Source organism: Pan paniscus, chromosome 2, assembly GCF_029289425.2.
Source record: "Pan paniscus chromosome 2, NHGRI_mPanPan1-v2.0_pri, whole genome shotgun sequence".
NCBI lineage: Eukaryota > Metazoa > Chordata > Mammalia > Primates > Hominidae > Pan > Pan paniscus.
Genome location: NC_085926.1, coordinates 150,748,604 through 150,769,464, shown reverse-complemented (window position 1 = coordinate 150,769,464; position 20,861 = coordinate 150,748,604). Strand labels below are relative to the sequence as shown.

General features: G+C 36.5%; 1 long non-coding RNA gene across 1 annotated transcript in view; it reads right to left on the bottom strand.

Moving 5' to 3' along the window:
• Positions 1-20,310, bottom strand: part of LOC134730054 (uncharacterized) — a 137,817-nt gene extending 117,507 nt beyond the window's left edge. The window contains exons 1-2 of the long non-coding RNA XR_010111678.1: positions 20,098-20,310; positions 5,877-6,038 (exon numbers count right to left, since the gene is read on the bottom strand). This is a non-coding gene — a long non-coding RNA (uncharacterized LOC134730054). The remainder of the gene's footprint in view (positions 1-5,876; positions 6,039-20,097) is intronic.
• Positions 20,311-20,861: the final 551 nt, after the last annotated feature.

The following is a 20,861-nucleotide window of genomic DNA, read 5'->3' as shown; positions in this document are numbered from 1 at the left end:
ACAGGCATGTGCCACCACACTTGGCTCTATTTTACTAACTTTAAATAAGTAAATGAATTATGCGTCAATCGACATACCTTGAAATATTTTGTATATTTTTCCAGTTCTTTTAAAGGTAGTCAGATAAATCACCTCTGATTTTCTCCAATTTATGACTTTAGCTATGTTTACAAATTAAAATTCATTAGAATATGGATCACTTGAATATTGTAAAATCAGATTTACCTATCTATATATAAGCTATTATATTAATAAGCTTCATCTTATAAAAGGGTTTTTGTATGTAGTGGCTGAGAGAGCATTCTTCAGAAGACTGCCTGGGCTTGAATCTCTTCTGAAATCTTGGTCTAATATACTTAACTATGCCTCTTTTTTTCCGTCTGTAAAATGAGGGTGGTAAAACTACCTTACTTGTAGGAATGTTGCAGTAAAGTATTTAATATATGTAAAGCTCTTAGAATAGTGTCTATCACATGGTAAGAACTATAAAAGTCTTACTTTTTATAGATTTGTCTTATGTCACATGTAACTAGAGGCCAACATGTGGGCAACAAATGCAGGAGAAAAGGTTGTAATAGGTTGAAGTTTTACAGTAATATAACAAAAATCTTACATGGTGTAAGTTTTAAAATATTAATATTTCAAGAAAGCTCTTCTCTCTCAAAAGGAGCACCGTAGCTAATCATTCAACTAACTTATTAAGATACCAACTTTTTTCCATAACTGCTTATTCACTAAAAAGTTTTTCTTTATGTTTTTAACATTTTCACTCTTAAAAGTGGTGATGACTAAGTTAAGCTAACTTACTTGGTAGTTTCTATGACACTATAAAGCCAGTCAGATGAAGAATGTTAAAGACTGCTGTAAATAAAGTGTTGGATAATATCCAAATTTTTAATTAGCTTTGACAACTGAACTATACCCTGGATAATTAATGTTTACAGAAAACTTTAAAAGCTTGTTTTATATAAGTCATCTCTGTTTCCAAGTTCTTAATTTATTTTTGGTCAGAACTGCAAACTACAAATAAAGATACAACTACTTCTCTGTTTTGTGCTTTTCTACCATATCCTTTATTAGTGATCATAGAAATGGCCAAAATCAGGAAGTAAATGATATGGTTTAGCTCTGTGTCCCCACCCAAACCTCACCTTCAATTGTAATAATTCCCATGTATCATGGGAGGGACCTGGTGGGAGGTAATTGAATCATGGGGACTGGTTTTTCCTGTGCTGTTCTCATGATAGTGAATAAGTCTCAAAAGATCTGATGCTTTTATAAGAGGGCAGTTCCCCTGCACAGGCCCTCTTGCCTGTTGCCATGTAAGACATGCCTTTGCTCTTCCTTCGTCTTCTGCTGTGATCATGAGGCCTCCTCAGCCATGTGAGGTAATTAGGAGATGTATTAAACTTCTTTCCTTTATAAATTACCCAGTCTTGGGTATGTCCTTATTAGCAGCATGAGAATGGACTAATACAGTAAATTTGTACTGAAAGAGTGGGGTGCTGCTGTAAAGAGACCAGAAAATATGGAAGTGTCTTTGGAACTGGGTAACAGACAGAGATTGGAACAGTTTGGAGGTCTCAAAGGAGGACAGAAAGATGTGGGAAAGTTTGGAACTTCCTAGAAACTTGTTGAATGGTCAAAATGATGATAGTGATATGGACAATGAAGTCCAGGCTGAGATGGTCTCAGATGGAGATGAGGAACTTGTTGGAAACTGGAGTAAAAGTCACTCTTGCTATGCAAAGAGACTGACAGCATTTTGCCCCTGCCCTAGAGATCTGTGGAACTTTGAACTTGAAGGAGATGATTTGGGGTATCTGGTGGAAGAAATTTCTTAGTGGCATAGCATTCAAGAGGTGACAGAGCACAAAAGTTTGAAAAATTTGCAGCCTGACAATGCAGTAGAAAAGAAAAACCCATTTTCTGGGGAGACATTCAAGCTGGCCGCAGAAATTTGCAGTAAATAACAAGGAACAAAATGCTCATCTCCAAGGCTATGGGGAAAATGTCTCCAGGGCATGTCAGATACCTTCATGGCAGCCCCTCCCATCACAAGCCTGGAGGTCTAGGAAGGAAAAATGGTTTCATGGGCCGGGCCCAGGTTCCCCCTGCTCTATGCAGCCTCCAAACGTGGTACCCTGCATCCCAGCTGTTTCAGCTCCAGCTATGACTAAGAAGGTCCAACACAGCTCAGGCCATTGTTTCAGAGGGTGCAAACCCCAAGCCTTGGTGACTTACACAGGCTGTTGGGCCTGTGGGTGCACAGAAGTCAAGAATTCAGGTCTGGGAACCTCCACCTAGATTTTAGAGGCTACATGGGAATGCCTGGATGTTCAGGCAGAAGTCTGCTCTGGGGACAGTGCCCTCATGGAAAACCTCTACAAGAGCAGTGTGGAAGGGAAATGTCTGATTGGAGCCCCCACACACAGTCTCCACTGGGGCTCTGCCTAGTGGAGCTGTGAGAAGAGGTCCACCATTCTCCAGACCCCAAAATGGAAGATCCACTGACGGCTTGCACCATGCACCTGGAAAAGCCACAGACACTCAGCACCAGCCCATGAAAGCACCCAGGAAGGGAGGTGTACCCTGCAAAGCCAGAGGGGTGGAGCTGCCCAAGACCATGGGAACCCACCTCTTGCATCAGCGTGACCTGGATGTGAGACATGGAGTCAAAGGAGATCACTTTGGAACTTTAAGGTTTAATGACTACTGTATTGGATTGTGGACTTACATGGGGCCTAGAGCCCCTTTGTTTTGGCCATTTCTTCCATTTGGAATAGGAATATTTACCCAATGCCTGTACCCCCATTGTATCTAGAAAGTAACTAACTTGTTTACAGGCTCATAGGCAGAAGGGACTTGCCTTATCTCAGATGAGACTTTGGACTGTGGACTTTTGAGTTAATGCTGAAAGGAGTTAAGACTTTGGGGGACTGTTGGGAAGGAAAGATTGTGTTTTGAAATGTGAAAGGGACATGAGATTTGGGAGGGGCCAGGGGCAGAATGATATAGTTTGGCTCTGTGTCTCCACCCAAATCTCACCTTTAATTGTAATAATCCCCATGTGTCATGGGAGGGACTCAGTGGGAGGTAATTGAATCAAGGGGGTTGGGTCTTTCCCATGCTGTTCTTGTCTCACGAGATCGGATGGTTTTATAAAAGGGCAGTTCCCCTGCACACGCTCTCTCTCCTGTCACCATGTAAATGTGCCTTTGCTCTTCCTTTGCCTTCCACCATGATTGTGAGGCCTCCCCAGCCATGTGGAACTGTGAGTTTATCAAACCTCTTTCCTTTATAAATTACCCAGTCTCAGGTATGTCTTTATCAGCAGCATGAGAATGGACTAGTACAGTAAAACTATGTGAGGTTTCAGTGGTCTGTTACAATGAATGATCTCTGAAATTATTTTGAGTTGGTTTCTAAGATCATAAAGTTTGGGCTGATACAAAGCTTAGTCTGCATCTCAGCTATGCCAGTTATCAGTTATTTCTTTTTGCACAGGCTACTTAAACAATTTAAGCTTTAGTTTCCTTCTATGTCAAATAAGCATAATAGTATTTACTTCTTATGATATTTGAAATTTAAATTAGATAATTTATAAAATATATGGTATATTCCTTGGCAGGTAATAATTGTGAAGTAAATGTGGGCTGTCATGATGATGATGATGGCTATTAGTTCTGCACCACTAACACTTTTGTCTTTTATCCTTGATAAGTTAACCTATGCCAATGTGTCTCCTACTTCCATAATTCTTCTGTCTCTTTTATAGAATCCTTCTTTATTGACCTTTTTAAAGTAAATATCTCTTAAGAAATCTCTCTGGTTTCTATTCCATTTCTCATAATGCAATCTCTCCCGATCTCAAAGTCAATCTTTCTCAATCTAAAATTCTTTACATCTTTAGTCATTTCTTTAGAGATGAATACAAGGTCCTATCTTTATCCCTGTCTTGTTTCCTAAGTCCCTGATCCAATTGACAAACGTCATAGAGGTGTTCCACCATCACTCCAACCAGTGATGTTCTGTAGCATTTGCCAATTTATATAGTGTAAATACTCTCATCATGGCCTGTTTCAAGCTGCTAACTTAACATCACTGAAGGCAGAGTTGGGGGAGACATTCATGCTGGCTCCAATATACTACTGAAATTTCCCCAACTCATAATCCCTCAAACAAAAATTCATCGTTTGTCCCAATCCTAGTGAATAGCACATTATTGTCTCTATTTATCCAGACTAGAAACATCAGAGTCAGCCTTAATGGCATTTGGGGTATTCCTCAGTTGGTCCTTTTCATACCCTGGGCCTTAGCTGGTGCTGCCACCTCAGCCTGGACTGTCCTTCCCACATCCTCACCATCCTCACTGTAGAAATTCTTCAAGCCTGAGCTCAAACTTTGAATCCCTTAAAAAGCCTTCCTTACTCTACTCTTCAATTACAAGTAATCACTTCTTCCTCTGTACTCACACTAGGCATTTTTCTAAAAACAGAAATATCTGTAGTTGCTTCATTAAAAGCGAATACAGCTTCCTCAAGATGAGGAAAGTTCCACTGGAGGGTGTAAACATGGATTGGAGCGTTCTCAGGTCTGGTCTTCATTCATTCATTCACCTTTCTCTCAAGTGTCTCCTACAGATACAGCCAACAGTGTGGGGATGTCAAAGGAATCCTCTCCTTTTAATATTGTGGGCTGAGGATAGATTTTTCAATACTTCCCTTAATTCTGGCAACACAGTCAAGTGAAGACTGGAATTTTAAAACAAAGCATTCAAACAAACTCAAGAGAAACACAAAGAAAACAGACGCCATGCATTGTGTGCCATCAGATGGTGTGGCTTACTCCAGCATGAAGGATTGAGTTTATTAATAAAGCTAATCTTTAAAGTCGCATTTTAAAATTTATTTTTATTTATTTTTTCCTTTTTTTCCTTTCCTCTTCCTTTCCTGGTATGTTTTAGTTTTACTAATAAATTTATATAGTATAAAACTCAAAAAGTAAAAAGGGTGTACAGCCTACTTCCACATACATACATACCCCATATCAAGCAAATAGGCATGTATTCATAATATCTTCCTTTTCTTCAGACTTTACTTTTTGGAGCAGTTTTAGGTTCACCACTGAATTGAAAAGGTACAGAGGTTTTCTACATGCCTTTTGCCCCCACATATATGTAGCATCTCCCATTATTAACATCTCCCACCAAACTGGTGCATTTGTTACCACTGATAAATCTACATTGGCACATCATAATTACCCAAAGTCCATTGTTTACATTAGGGTTCACTCTTGGTGTTGTACACTCTGTTGGTTTAGACAAATGTACAATGACATGTATCCATAGTATCACACAGAGTATTTTCAATACTCTAAAAATTCACTGTGCTCTACCTATTCATCCTTCCCCCAACAACCCTGGTCAATCTCAAACAGCATTGAATTATTTTGATTTTTTGTTATGCTAATTATATTTTTCACCAAATAGATTATAAACCTTTTGTTTGCAAGGATAGCATTTTACCCATCTCTAAATTGCCCATAGTGATCAGCACTGTGTTATGTGCACAATACATAATTCAACAATTTGCAAAAAGAATTTATGACATGAGAACTTTAAAGTTTAGCTTTAGAAGACTGTGACAGGCAGCAAAATATTAAAAGACATAATATGCCACATGTGGTACCTTTCCCTATATGAACTCTTGTGACTTCGTTTGACCTTGAATATCATATAATAAAAATGATTTCATTTTTCTTTCTTTTTACTTCTCTTTTTAAAAAAAACATGAAAGTATACTAAAACAGACAATAGTTCATTAGTTGGAGATATTTTAATGTTTTGCTTTTCTTTATCCCTCAGAAATACTAACCTTGAATTGTGATTTTGTTTTCACATCCTAAATTTGCAGGCAATCACTTCTGAAGAGTCCAGCCTTGGAATGATACTAGAATTCTGGAAGAAGAATCTTGTCTCAAGGCATCTGAAAGTTTCAGTGGTGTATTTTTCTTCTTAACTGTAGAGCTTTGACTTTCTGGAACAAAAGAGGAAGAGGAGTTGTGGCAAAGACTGGAACTAACCCTTAACCTAGAAGAGAAACTGGTCAGACATGGATGGATGGATTTGGTTCAGCCCTGTTCAGACTTGCTACTCATTGCATCAATGTTCCCGTTCAATCCGTCAGACGTACCCATGTCCCTTCTGTAGAAATCAGTGAATCATATTGAATCCTGAGTAAGCGATCGTGAGCTTTACCATTTTAAGCTCTATCTATTGCTTCTGTCTCTTACTGCCTTTTCTGTGTTGCCTGCCTGTTTGCTGTCACCCTCACATCAATGTCTGTCAAGCATTTGAATAGGGAAGTAGGTTGAGAAGGGGATTTGGAATGAGGAGTTACTTTGAAAATAATTGGGCTAAAATTAAGGAGAACTTATTTGGTTCTGGTCCTCGTTGCTTTTATTAATCTAAATAATAAGCACTCTGAAAGAAAATGATATTTATTTAGCATGGGTACTGCAATGGGAATACACATACCGTAGTAAACTATGTGCTTATTCAGGAGGGTAAAGAAAGGCAATGGTTTTTAAAGAAAAATGAAGAGGAGTACACAATTATTTCGAGATAATTATTCCTGGTTACAAGGATCAATAATAAGGATGGCACCAGTTTGAAGTTAGATAGGCAGTTGCTGGGCAGATATCCTTGCAGAAGTATTTTTTTGTGTAAGGCTGCAATGGCCTTTGTGCAAGGTTGTGGTTTTGCAGTCTTTTCTGACAATTCCTGTTGTCAGGCATTCGTAAATGGGAACCCTTTCTTCATTGCTTTCCCGAGCTCCATCTGTCAGGATTTTTAACACAATTGACTCCATTTTAATTCTGACAATTTTCACGTTTTTAACTAGCTCCTTGACCTTGAATGAATTCCATTATGTTTCTGGATATAATTTATAAAATTATTAAATTGCAATAAATAGTGTTATTGAGTTTTTATCAGTCTCATACTTTATGATTTTTATATAAATTGGTTATTTTTTGGAAAACAGACTTTTCTGATATATACAATGTACTGTCTAGGCAGAAAATTAGATGGGATAGTACAATGATGTGACAGTGTAATTCCAAAAGATTAACAGCATCAAAACAATTGTTAGGGAAAGAGAAGGAACTAGGGAAGAAGATACCGACCTGAGGATAATAGTGAATGGCATGGACCTCCAGACTCATCATGTAAAATTGACATTGTCAAGGGAAACGGCTTGCAACTTAGTACTCCCAACTTAGTGCTGCTTAGGTGTAGAAATTGGTTATTATTTTACACTGACAATGTTTGTTTCAATGTTTTACTTTAGTTTATATCTTTTGCTTCACTTTTTATTTATGAATTTTTTCTTTATAATAGAAAAATGTAAAACCCTAAAGTGAACAAAAAGTATAAAATAATCATATTAATTGCCCAAAATTGTTTTGACAAACTTTCAAAATTTTAGTGTTTATTATTTTCATTACTATATTGTATTATTTTTATATGATGTATATATTAATTTTTCTAAAACCATATTCCAAGACAAGGACTGGAATGCAAATAATTTGAGATGATCAGGGGACATAAGCATGGTGGTGGGCCCATGAAACTGGGGGTGGGTAACTGGAGTTAATCTCATGGAGAAACTTCCCACCTGAAGTTCAAGGCAGGTGGATTTAAGGCTGCTGTGGTGGGTGTTAACCTTCCAGCATTTCTGGACCATTGTCAGTGTGTAGTGGGGTACAGCAGATTTCCAAGGGTGGGGCGGGGTGCCAGGGAGCCTGAGCAGAGAAATGAGAACCTTGGGGTTGAGAGTCAGCTGGAGCCCACAGAAGGGCTGGAGGGATGTGGGTGGGGCACTAACAATGTCTGCTATAATATACCACCTAATTTTTTAGGTAAATCAGTCTTTTACTTGTAAAACTTAAACATGTTTATCACAAACCATTTAAATATTAGAAAAGTGAAAATGATATAAATATTTAAAAATCATCTCAAATTTTACCATTAAGTAGCCAGTCACCATTTCCTTTAGGTGAAAACCATTCCCTATTGTGTGTATGTGTGTCGATTTTTAGTGAAGTCTATTTTCTACTTTACCTTTTTATTTCTGTGATGATGTTTATAGCCTTCTTTTGTTTTTTTAAATCTATAACTGCCCCGATTTTTATTGTTCATCATGTTAGCTTGGAGTTCTTGAATTCAAGTTCTTATTATTCTCTAAGGTGACATTGTGATGAATTTTCTTATGCTTTGAAGTATGTTTTCGTCTATATTGGGATATTTATCCTTCTTTTGAAATTTATATTTTTTTCTTAATTTCTTCTTCTTTCTTGCACATTTTATTTTATTTTACTGTGATATGTTTGTATATTTGCATGGTATTTCCATTCACATTGCTCATAATTGAGCAGTTCCATTCAGGCTTTTTTGTTGTTGATATCATGTGAGTACACACATGATTCTTCCTAGCATAGCTGAACCAAGTTTCTTTTGCCCTTCTAGTTACTGTTTGAAAGATACTTTGTTTTCTATCCATTTTAGGTAAATATATAGAATGGCAAGGGTTGGGCAAGACCTCAGCTGAAGTGGTAATGCAGTCTTTATAATAATACTGTAGCTCTGCTCTCTCTTTGGAGATATTGTTAAATATCCTATACTGGAAGTAAGACCATTTATTTTTATGAGTCACATTTCTATGGGAGATATACTTGGGTTTCATACCATATCCTTAGTTCAGTGCATTGGTCTTACTTTTGTAGCATACTAATAAATAATTCAGCTTCTTGGCTTTAGGATACAGGGAAAAAGGTAGTCTTTCACTTTATCATCCCTTAAAACCAAAAATGCTTAGCCACTGCTATTTTCCAAGCAACATTTTCAGATGGCAGGATACCCAAGAGTCTACTATGATCGTTACTTATAATAAAATGAGATTATTAAGATATATGAGATCTCATATATCTATATATAGTGATATATGAGATTATAGTTATATGCCATTGATAACAGTGCCAACAATTATGAGTGAACCAGTTCTTTAAAAACAAAACAAACAAAACAAAACTTCGTGACAGGGCAAAAGATTTTGCTATACATCCATTTCAAGGCTTTGCCTGTGTTTCTGGAATTCTGATTTAGAATTGATCTTTAGTTAGTATCCAGCCCCACTCTTGAGTGGTACTAATAAATTATATAACTATAATTTAAAAAACCTCTTACAATACACAGAATTTACATATTGGAGCAGAGGTTAAACAATCTGGACATTATGATAATTTCCAGTTTATTTTTAAAAATGATTCTAAATAGGTATATTATGATCTAAAATATGTAACTTAAAAACAGTACAATTTAAGGTGAGTTAAGGTGAGCCTTAACAGTACTAACAAAGTAGAAAAAAAAATAAGTAAACTAAAGGCATCTGGATCAGTCAGAACCCATAAAAGAAAAAAAATCATTGAATAGAGTTTAATAAAAAGACAAGGGATCTAACAAGAGATCATGAAGCACCCTTCCTCAGGCACTAGGAACAGCTAGACGGTTTTAACAGCTCTAAATTAAAAGAGGAAAGGAGAAAGGTTTATGGAACAAAGTAAGAGCCTTGGACTTTTGAAGGGGCTATCCCTTCCATGGAGGAATACATTCACAGCCAACGCTTGAACTGGGAGGGAGGGAATGAGCTGAAAAAAACTTTGATCCTTTTAGCCTCCTACTCTACTATCTCCTAGCAGTGCTTCCCATTGGACAAACCCAACAGAAACAAGAGGACAAGGAAGACTTGGGGCTGGATAAAGTAGAAGTCAACCTTCTACAGCATAACAAGGCACAGCACAGAAGCAAATGGATCTGGAGGAGCAAATGGAGACCAGCCAGTCCAGCAGCTTCCTTTGTCGTTTTATTTTTAAAGATCAAATTATTTTTCCAGCTATGGAGGCAAAGTGCAGGAATGAGCTCATCATAGAAATAAAAAGCATAATTTCCTGCATTTGCATAAACTTATAAAAGTCAGTTATGAAATCTTTTGTTAAAAAATAGTTGTTTCATATATATTACAAATATATAAGCACCCACACGCAGAATTGTTCATACTGTTTTCATAGCTTTTATTGAGTCCTACATGCAAAGGGCCTTTCTAAGGGCTTTACATGAATTTACTCATATAATGTTTAGTAGTAGGTACTATTATCCTCTCCATTTTGCAGTTAAGTGAACTAAAGCTTGGAAAGGTTGGACTGGGTTAATAATAAGAAGTGGCAGAGCTGGGATTCTAACCCAGGCACCTGGCTCCAGAGCACTTACCCCAAGCAAGTACTATCCCTACAGTAATTCTATGCTATTAGCACTCAGATGCTGTCAATTGCTTAATTTTGGAGTCTCATGAATTTTTAGTGTCATTTTTATTATACTTGAGTAATAATTACCCAACTGGCAAACTAAGTTGGGCTGAAAGAGGTGACCCACTTCCCAAATTCTGCACAACATCTGAGAATCATATTCTGTGTTGGAATATAGCCAACTCTCTCTTTACTTGTGACTGGGCCAGTCACATCTCTCTAACCTCATTAGCATCTTGCTGATTCACTTACCAGATCAGATGTAACTCATGTTTTGTAAGCTCTAAAACCATCCTTCTGAAATACTGCACAGCTTCTTAATTTAACTATGGCACTATGAAAATATTTTGCATCAGATATAATTCTAACAGAAGTTTGTGGCACCTCTTTCAGGGGGAAAAATCTAAGTTTCCTTTTATGCAACAGAATAAAAAGTATTAGATTCTATAAGATAATTATTTCTGTACAATTTAAGAGTAAAACTAGGAACTAAATACAATCTCATGGAATTTATTTCTTTTAATTGAAGATAATTTGGGAAAATACTCCCCCACCCCCCCCCCCCCCCCCCCCCCCCCGCCGCCCCGATTAGATTAGCGAAGCAGAACTATTCTGGATTTTTTTTTTTTTTAATTTGTAGAGACAGTCTCTCTATGTTGCCTGGGCTGGTCTCAAACTCCTGGGCTCATGCGACCCTCCCACCTCAGGCTCTCAAACTGCTGAAATTATAGGCGTGAGCCACCAGGCCCTGCTCATTCTGGACTTCAATCTACCTAACAATAATTTTATCGTAACAATTTAATATCTAAAATAAGAATAACCCAAGAAATTTTCCTTTAAAAGGTAAACAATATATAAATTTAAAAATATGGGACTTAACATCTATTACCATTCTTAGCTTAATTTAGGTTAAATTGATATCCTATAGTTTCTAAGACAGATCAGAAGAGATACCAAGAATAATCAATGTTTTTCTTAACTGCTGCCCCCTTACACGATTGAAGTGAATGCATATTGCTATGATTATTGATGTGGGTAAGGGAAGGTAAAGATTATCTTGGGTCCCTTGCTTCAGGGCCACTGCACTGTTGGCCTAGGGCAGTGAATCAGAAAGGTGATTAAGAAAAATGAATGTGTGTGCCTTCATTTTGCCAAAAAGATTTAAGATTCAGATAAATTCAATCAACCCATAATTCCCACCACCACTTAGACGAGGTATTTCATATCCTCACTTATAAAAAAGCTTGTCACTGTCCTTGTGTCACTTCTTTCAACTCTGAGTTTCTTTAGATATGGTTTTTAACCATATTTTAAACAAATTAAGTTTTCCTTAATTTCTTCTTCTTTCTTGCACATTTTATTTTATTTTACTGTGATATGTTTGTATATTTGCATGGTATTTCCATTCACATTGCTCATAATTGAGCAGTTCCATTCAGGCTTTTTTGTTGTTGATATCATGTGAGTACACACATGATTCTTCCTAGCATAGCTGAACCAAGTTTCTTTTGCCCTTCTAGTTACTGTTTGAAAGATACTTTGTTTTCTATCCATTTTAGGTAAATATATAGAATGGCAAGGGTTGGGCAAGACCTCAGCTGAAGTGGTAATGCAGTCTTTATAATAATACTGTAGCTCTGCTCTCTCTTTGGAGATATTGTTAAATATCCTATACTGGAAGTAAGACCATTTATTTTTATGAGTCACATTTCTATGGGAGATATACTTGGGTTTCATACCATATCCTTAGTTCAGTGCATTGGTCTTACTTTTGTAGCATACTAATAAATAATTCAGCTTCTTGGCTTTAGGATACAGGGAAAAAGGTAGTCTTTCACTTTATCATCCCTTAAAACCAAAAATGCTTAGCCACTGCTATTTTCCAAGCTACTTCTCTGGGCCCAGTGACATTCTAAAGACAGCCTTACCTACCTCAGAAAGCTGGTTAGTAAAGAGATGCAGGAGCATGGACACTCCGGGTATACTTTCACTTAACAATGTGTACCTTTCACTTAATAACTTGTATGACTTTCTGCAACCTATTAGACTTCAGTTTACTTATTTGTAAAATGGGCATTATGATAATAGTATCTAACAGATGATGTTTTGAACATTACATTATTATGAAACATGTATATATGCATGTAGGCATGTAGGTATGTATCGCTCTAGCTACAGAAAAAGACTCACATGTAAGCACTTTATAAATGTTAGTTAATATTGCCTCTGATTTGGGGGCTAAAATTCCGATTCAAATATATTTGGGTAGGAACTTTCATCAAGGGTCTAATTTAATTAAATTTCTATGTTTTCTTAAATAACCAAGAATACATTTGAAGTTACAGCAGAAATTGCATAATTTTGCAATTTGTAACATTGGATTGAGCAGTAAATTAGTCAAAGTTGCACTATGTGTCTCTTATCTCCTCTGCTTTCTGTAATGAGTAAATCTTACTATTTTTGAATAACGAGAGTGCATCTATTATTCTGCTGCTATCTGAAAAAAATCACATGTTTTAGACTTCAATACTGAAAATAAATTTAAATACTAAATAAATTATCCTGTTTGCTATTTAACAAAGCACTTGATCACCAAGTCATTTTTCCCTTTTATAAAATGGAGAAAGTATGCGAAAAATGATTATCTGAATACAAATGAAACCCCAATATAAGTTTGTACTGTCATCATTTGTCAGGTGATCAGAGAAAATGCTTTATAATGGTACTTGGATTATCTAATTTGATTATATAAATATCAATATATTTAGAGTAACAATTTGCATAATCAAAACTGCAGGATTGTCATTGGTTGTAAAAGCAGATTCAAAATTATAATTTTTAAAATAATCACAAATAGAAAACTCAGAAGTAACTGTATAATAAACTTCTGTTTTCCTGAGCCATTTGAGAGCAAGTTACCAACCTGCTACCCGATTACCCTAGGATAGTATGGGGTGTATTTCTTACCAACAAGGATATTTTTCTAAACAGCCACACTATGATCATTAAAATCAAGAAATTACAAAAAAGGTAATAAATTATCACAAATACATCAGTACCATTTACTCCTCAGAACTCCATTTAAATTTCACCAATTGTGCCAATAATGACCTTTCTAACAAAAAGATCCAGCTTAGAATCACATTATACGTTTGTCAGGTTTCTTTAGTTTCCTTCGATGATAACAGCCTCCTCAGTCTTTCTTTGACTATCATGACCTTGGCATTTTTGCAATATAAAGGCCAGCTGTTTTGTAGAATGTTTTCAATTTGCATTTGTCCAATGTTCCTTCATAATTAGATTTGAGCTGTGCATCTTTGGCAGGAATATCACAGGAGTGATGCTGTGTTGTTGATCCTCAGGTATCACATAATTTTGATTAATTCCATTACTAAAGCTCACTTTGATCACTGAAATAAGGGAGAGTCTGCAAAACTCTTCCGCTGTAAAGTTAGTTTTCCCTTTTGTAATCAATTTTGTGTCTGGTACATTGAAACTATGTTTCTATCCCATTCTTTATCAACTTTCAATTTATTCATTTTTCTGTATCTGAATGGATTTCCTATAGTGTTCAGTGGGTTATAGTTCTTCACTATCATCATTATTTATTTGTATGTTTATATTGTCCTTGATTGGGCCATGCAGAGACAACCATCTCTATGGACGCCTCCTCCCCCTCCTTAGGCTCTGACACCTCATGCCAGCCTGCCCACCTAAACCTACCAGATGCCCCTCAACCCACCAGGGCTCAGGCACCCTGTACTAGGCCACTCCACCTCCCCCACGCTGCAGGAATGCCGACCTCGCTCTGTTCCACCAAATGGCTTTAGGACTAAATTATTCAGAAAGAAGAAGCAGGGGAAGGGGAAGGGAAAAGGGAAAGGAGAAATGAAAAAAGAAGAGAAAAAAAGCCCAAATTACAATGTTACAATAAATTTATAGTTACAAAATTCTGCATCTTAGAATTAATTTTCTCTTATATTTTCTCAACTACTTATAAGGAAACCATCAAGACAATCTTAGGCAATTCATACCTCTATATGAGCATACTGGTCAGAAATTGCTTTCAAAATTCTTTCAAATAAATTTTAATCCTTGCCTATGAGTGCTTCCTGAGTCTGTAGCAAAGAACATTGAGGGAGGATGTAGTCATGCTAAGGAGAGAAAACTAATGATGGATTTCTGAAAGGATTCTTTCAGAAGCTTTACAAGTATGCAATTTAAAATGTCTTTTTCACTAAAGATAAAATAATAGGGCATGGAATAAATCAAAGTTCTTTTTGATTAGGAGGAAAAACATTTCCTTTTAAGGTTATAAAACTGTTATGGTGAAACTTACTTGGGACCGCTGTATTTTCTCCTCTTCAGATGTAAACTTTAACCCTCATCTGACTTCAGTGAAGTATATACTGTTGAAGAAACCTGTCTGCACACTTTTTGAAAATGTCCAGACTGGAGGGAGCCCAACCAAATGAACTCGGCCTTCTTAAGCCTCCCCCTAACCCGAATGATCTGTAGTGCTGTCTGGCATTCAGACACTTGTACAGCCTTGTGGTATCTCTTCTGCTGCTATCTTATATTAATTTTCATGCTTGAAAACAGTGTATGTTTCTGCTTTGCTTCATTAACTAGACTGTAAACAATTTGATTATACACACCATCCATTTAATGATCATTTTGTTGTTTTCTTCTGGATATCATCCAAAACAACAGTAGATGTGTAATTGTAAAGTGAATAAACAAATGAATGAATGAATCAATCAATCAATGAGTCAATCAATTAATTAACTCAACTATGTGGCATTACCCTCAAAAATTCTTTCAACTTGAACAGCTCTTAGGTTTGTGTTTTTCAAGAGAGAAAAAACTCTTGCTTTTAATGATCTCATTTTCACTTGCTAAATAATGAAACTATAACTTGTAAATTAAAAAAACAATTTTCCTTATATTTACAATTTAATGTAAGAAAATCATCCTGAAATTCTTAGGCAATTCATACTTCTATTTGCATACATTGGTCAGAAATTGCTAAGGCAAATGATAGATTTCTCCTTATTTGTAAAAGTCAAGGAACAATTTTAAGATTTAATATTCCTACTCTGCCCCAAATAAAGTACTTCATCATCAGAAATTTGGTACCATTAATGGAAAAGCATTAACTGATGTCTTGAGGCAAATACATAGCTTCATTAATTAGAGTTTGTTTTTCTATCTTATTTTAACTATTCTAGTTATCTTCAATTAGGAGTTCACCAAATCTGGAGTATTATTAACATGGAGGTGACAAGCAGAGCATCTCTTCAGAACATAAAATACAGCATTCAGTGTTAGCAAATGCCATTTTGAGAGAATACTTTATTTTTTCTTCCGAAGACCACTAGCTCTTTCCCCACATTTTGAAGGTGCTAATGATGTCCAGTAACGTGGCATCTCTGACAGATACAGTCTGAAGAAGGTGAATATATACATAAAAACATTCAAAGTATAACAACAAATATTTTTCCCTTTTCTTTTTAAATGTACTATTTTTTTTTATCAGTGACTATTACTAATAGCAATTGTACCAGATGATGATGTAATACATAAAACAGAACCTTTCCCCTCTCCCACTCCTTCAGTTTCCTGTTTAAGGCCCCTTAAGGGGATCCTGTTTAAGATCCCTTTACTATGGTCTACCAGGCTGGGCATGAGGTGGTTCCCCTCTCTTTTTGAGATCATCTCTTACTACTTCTCTATTTCTTCACTGTATTCTAGCCCTTCTGGCCTTATGCTTGCCCCTGAGACAGCCAAGACAATCCCTGCCTTGTGCCTTTACCTGTGCTGTTCTCTCTGCTTGGAACTACTGGTAGTCCAAAGCGTGACTTCATGGATGTGAAGGGAGTACACTCAGCTACCTGCTATTTTACATCATCTTCTCCCACCTCAAATAAATACACACTGTAAATCAATGGAGTGTGTTTTCTCCGCAAATTTTACCTTAAAAAAAAGTCCCCTCAAACTTCTTCCAACCAGATTGCTGCTACATAGAAAATCTGGAGTCTACTGTGTGGAAGGACAGATCTCCCAGATCTCCAAACAGCTTGCTCCCCATCATGCAAGGCTCAGGGCAAATGCCAACCCTTTAGAGAGGCATAATGTCACATTTTCTTCACCATGCAGGTCATTTTCTCCTTACTATGTTCCTTACTGTCTTTTATTTTTTTCACAGCACTATCACTATCTGATATTAATTGGTTTTCATAATTTAAATTCTAATAATCACTTTTATTCCTCCAGCAGAGTGTAAACATTTTGAGAACAGGAATTGTGTCTGCATCAAACCCTCCTCTATCTCCAGTTCTTAGAATAGTGCCCAATACATAACCATCACACAAAAGCTATCTGTTGCATGCATAAAATACTACTTCTTTGCTTGACAAAATTGAATATGTGGAACAATTCTGAACAAGATAACTCCAGCAATTATATTGAGCAATTGTATGACAATTTCAATTGCCCTCTAAACAATATTTCTTCAGCATAGTTAAATGTTGCTCTATTTATATCCAGGTACTTTTAAGTAAAGGCAAATGAGTAAGCTGAAAAATGCAAAATTATATTTATTAGAGTTTCAGTGTTGGGCCCAATTAGTCAAAAGAGAAAGTCATCAATTTTCCATCTTTTTTCCCAGACCTCGTGAATGGCCTTGCAATTCACCCCATTTATTGTTCAAGCAAGACATTTGGAAGTTGTGAGGCCTAGACTTCTCCCTCATCCCCTGCACATTCAATAAATCCTATGAATTCTGCTACCTAAATATATTTTCTTGATATTTACAATGGTGCCCACTCTCATCCCATCATGTCTGAACTAACATGTACTCAATATGTATTTTGGGATTTGGAATATAGTACTTCATATTCTGATTTTGAAAACAAAATTTTTCTTTCTTTATAATGTAGATTAAATTATTCATTCATTTGCAATTATTAAAAGGAGAATCATTCTGAAAAATAAAGAAAATTCTAGATATCATTGTTAAAAATGTACAGATCTTTAGGCAAATAGATGTCTAGTATAATTTTCAATTTTTAAGAAAACACATTTTATTCCCTCGAAAGGTCAAAGAATTCCTCAGATACATTAGTGTTCAGAGAATTTGACAGATTTTTCTAAATGACATAAAAAATAATTGCAAAAAATTAAAAAATACAATTTAAGCTTTTCTTATTTGTTAGAGATTTGGAAACTGCAGTTGTTTCGCTTTAATAATACAATTTGTACTGAACAAAACGTTCTGCTGTTGTTGGATTGCAATGAAGTGTTTTGAGAGTCATAGTCAAATATTCCTTAAAAAACAATTGAAAAGAGAAAATTACTGGAGGGCACTTTTCATGACAAAGGCAGACTAAATTTTATGTAATATTGAAAAGTATAATAATAATATGAAGTTAAATGTATTGTGGGAAATTGACATTGTTCAAATGGTATAATCAGGTAGTTTTACAGTACATATAATTATGATCAACTATCATTTTACTCCAAATGTTTTGTTATTGTGCAAAGAAAGCAATTTTGAGATTTCTAGATATTTGTGGTATTTAAAATTATCATTATTTTTATTTATTTGCTCTTCTGGCAGATACAAAGAGATGGTTGAAAATTTCTGATATGAAGTAAATATAGAAGACAATGAGCTAGTTGAAATACTTTGTAAATTTATATGCAAATAAGTGGAGAAACCTACTAATGTTATTTCAAATGTTTGTGAAATATGCAATGAGGATTTTTTTAAACTGCTGAACATCCAATAAAGTGATAATTGTCTTATTATGGAGAAAGACGTTACTATAAGCACACAAAAAGATTAATAATCTTCTTAGCAATTGATTTTAAAACTGAGTTGATGTACAAAGAAACACTACAATCTACAAGTTAAGATTTGTTGTGCCATATAATGGAATCTGACAAGGCTGAAAAGATTTCAATCCTAATGAGTGCTGTATGAATGCTAACAGGAATACCATGGGGAATGACTGTGCTTGCCAGAATTGGATTTGGAAGTAGCAGGAGTAATACATCCTGGCAACCAGGGGCTGCTTGCTCTTTTAGGGTTTGAGACATGAACAGCAATGACAATATAAACAGACACTCAACAACATCATACTTTTAGAATCAATACATTTTGCCATTTGGCCTTTCAGGGCAACTGGTTCTTTTACTCTGTCCCTGAGAACACAGTGTTCTTTAATACTTCCTTCTTGAACCTCTGCCCTCTGGCTTCCTTCCCCTCCAGTCTAATCATCTTATTGTGAGGTCCACCACCCTGCTCTCCCTCTATGCATATTCTCATTCCTCATTTAACCCTGCTGACCACTACTTCCTTCTGGGTTGCTTAGACACCACATTTTCCCCTTCCCTTCTTTGTTTCTCTGGGCATTCGGTCCTGGTTTCCTCAGCTGAGTCTTTTCAGTTTTACTACAAACCTCCCGAGTTTCCCTGTAACTGCAGCTGATTCCACTGACCTCTTCAGGCAACCTCTACCCAACGGCATTTCTTAGGTTCCCATCCTCACATTCCGGTATTCACCATTAACGACCATTCATTGAGTGCTTAGTAAGTGCCAGGCAGTTTCACAAAGAGCTTTACCCAAATAATCTCATTTATAGCCGCACAAGAACCCAATGAGATAGGTATGCTCAATGCCTTTTTTTTTTTTTTTAATTTTTGGGGGGTTGAGAAAACCAAGGCTCAGAAAGGTTAAGTATCTTACTCAATTTCTCATAGTTAATAACTGTTTGGATTTGAATTTAATTGGGCCTGAGTCTTAAACACTATAGAATATAGGCCCCCAATTTGTTAAGCATTCATATGACAAGATTTACCTGACCTTATGGTATGACTGCTTGTTTCTGCTTCATTCATACACTTAGTTTCCATTTTGAACTACCCATCTGGTAACTGGGTTCCTCTGTATCTAAATTTCTGCATTGTAATCCAATTACTTCTCTTCCTGTTGGCTTGGGAATGAGAGACCAGGGAAAATCAGGCAGAAGAAGGACACAAAAAGTCTAGCCTTTCTTTGCGCCTTCCAGGCATTTGATGTGCAGAGTCCTATCCCATAATGAAAGTCCAGGGTCTGGAGACCCAGTTATAAACTGACAGATAGCAGCTTGCAAAACAACCCAGTAAAGTGGGCAGACTACCTACCTGCTATAAGACTGACTGGTCAAGCTGGGGAGAGGTTGATGCTGGACTCATAAAAGGAACCAGTCCAATCTCAGCCAAAGTGTCACCACTGAGCTGTGACAGATATGGTGCCATGGACTGTGTCACAACACCCTCTTTTCTGACCTTCCTGAGCTTTCTCATGATCTAGTCTGATTGTGTCTCATGAGTCAGCTTTCTCCTTTGGTGTGCTCCCTTGGCCTTGGCCTTAGTCACCCTACTGGCTAGTTCCCTCTGTCTGGCTTCCTCTTGACCCATCACTCTGGGTTAGCTGCACCCTTGACTTTGCTTTTCCAGCTCCGCTCCTGACTGTCTATCTTCACAAGTACCATGAGTTAATTTGCTTGCACTTGTGAACATCCATATCACTGGGCCTTGTGCTTGCCCTGCCCTCCCTGCATCTTCCTTACCCGTGGACAACTGCTTTAGCCCTCAGCCTCCCTCAGACCATTCTCCACTCTGAGGTCCTAGAAAAACACAGGACTTCTTCACTAGCCCTTGAAATTGGTGTATTTGCAAAGATCTTACCTTTCACTCTTGACCTTTGAACAAATCTCCTTAGGGACTCATCACTTCTCATGCTTTTCTCATTCCTTTCTCATCGCTTTCAAATATATCCTGTCTTGAGTGTCTCTCTTGCTCTGAGTCTTGCCACTTTACTCAAAAGGGATTCCTGGGCACATTTCTCTCTCACTATAGCTTCTGACCAAAGGAAAAAAAAATCACAATATCAGCTCTAAATTCTCAATTGTACTCATTATTTTCTTTCTTTAAAATCAACTTTATTGAGGGTTAAGGTAGATACAATAAAATGCAGTCACATTAAATATACAGTTTGCTGAGCACTGACAAATGTAGATAGACACCTGTAACAGTCACTGCAGCCATAATACGAAATGTGTCCATCACCCCAGGAATTCCCTTATGCAGTTTTGCAGTCAGTCCATCATCTCCCCTGCCCCCACAGTTTATTAATCTATTCTCTTCATCTATTTTCTATCAGTATCTTTTAGTTTCTCTGTCTAGAATTTGTTTCATAATAATGGTAATATACAATGTACTCATTTGTGTTTGGCTTCTTTTTCTAGCGTAGATTCATCCATGTTGTGTATGTCAGTAGATTGCTCCTTTTTGTTGCAAATAGCATTCCATTGTAAAGATCTATACAATTTGTTTTTTCACTCATCTGTTGATGGATATTTGAGTTATTTCCAGTTTTGGTTATTCTGATTCTCTTTTTAATATTTTAGTTTAACTTTTTAATAAAAACGAACTTTTAAAGGGTTTTTGAG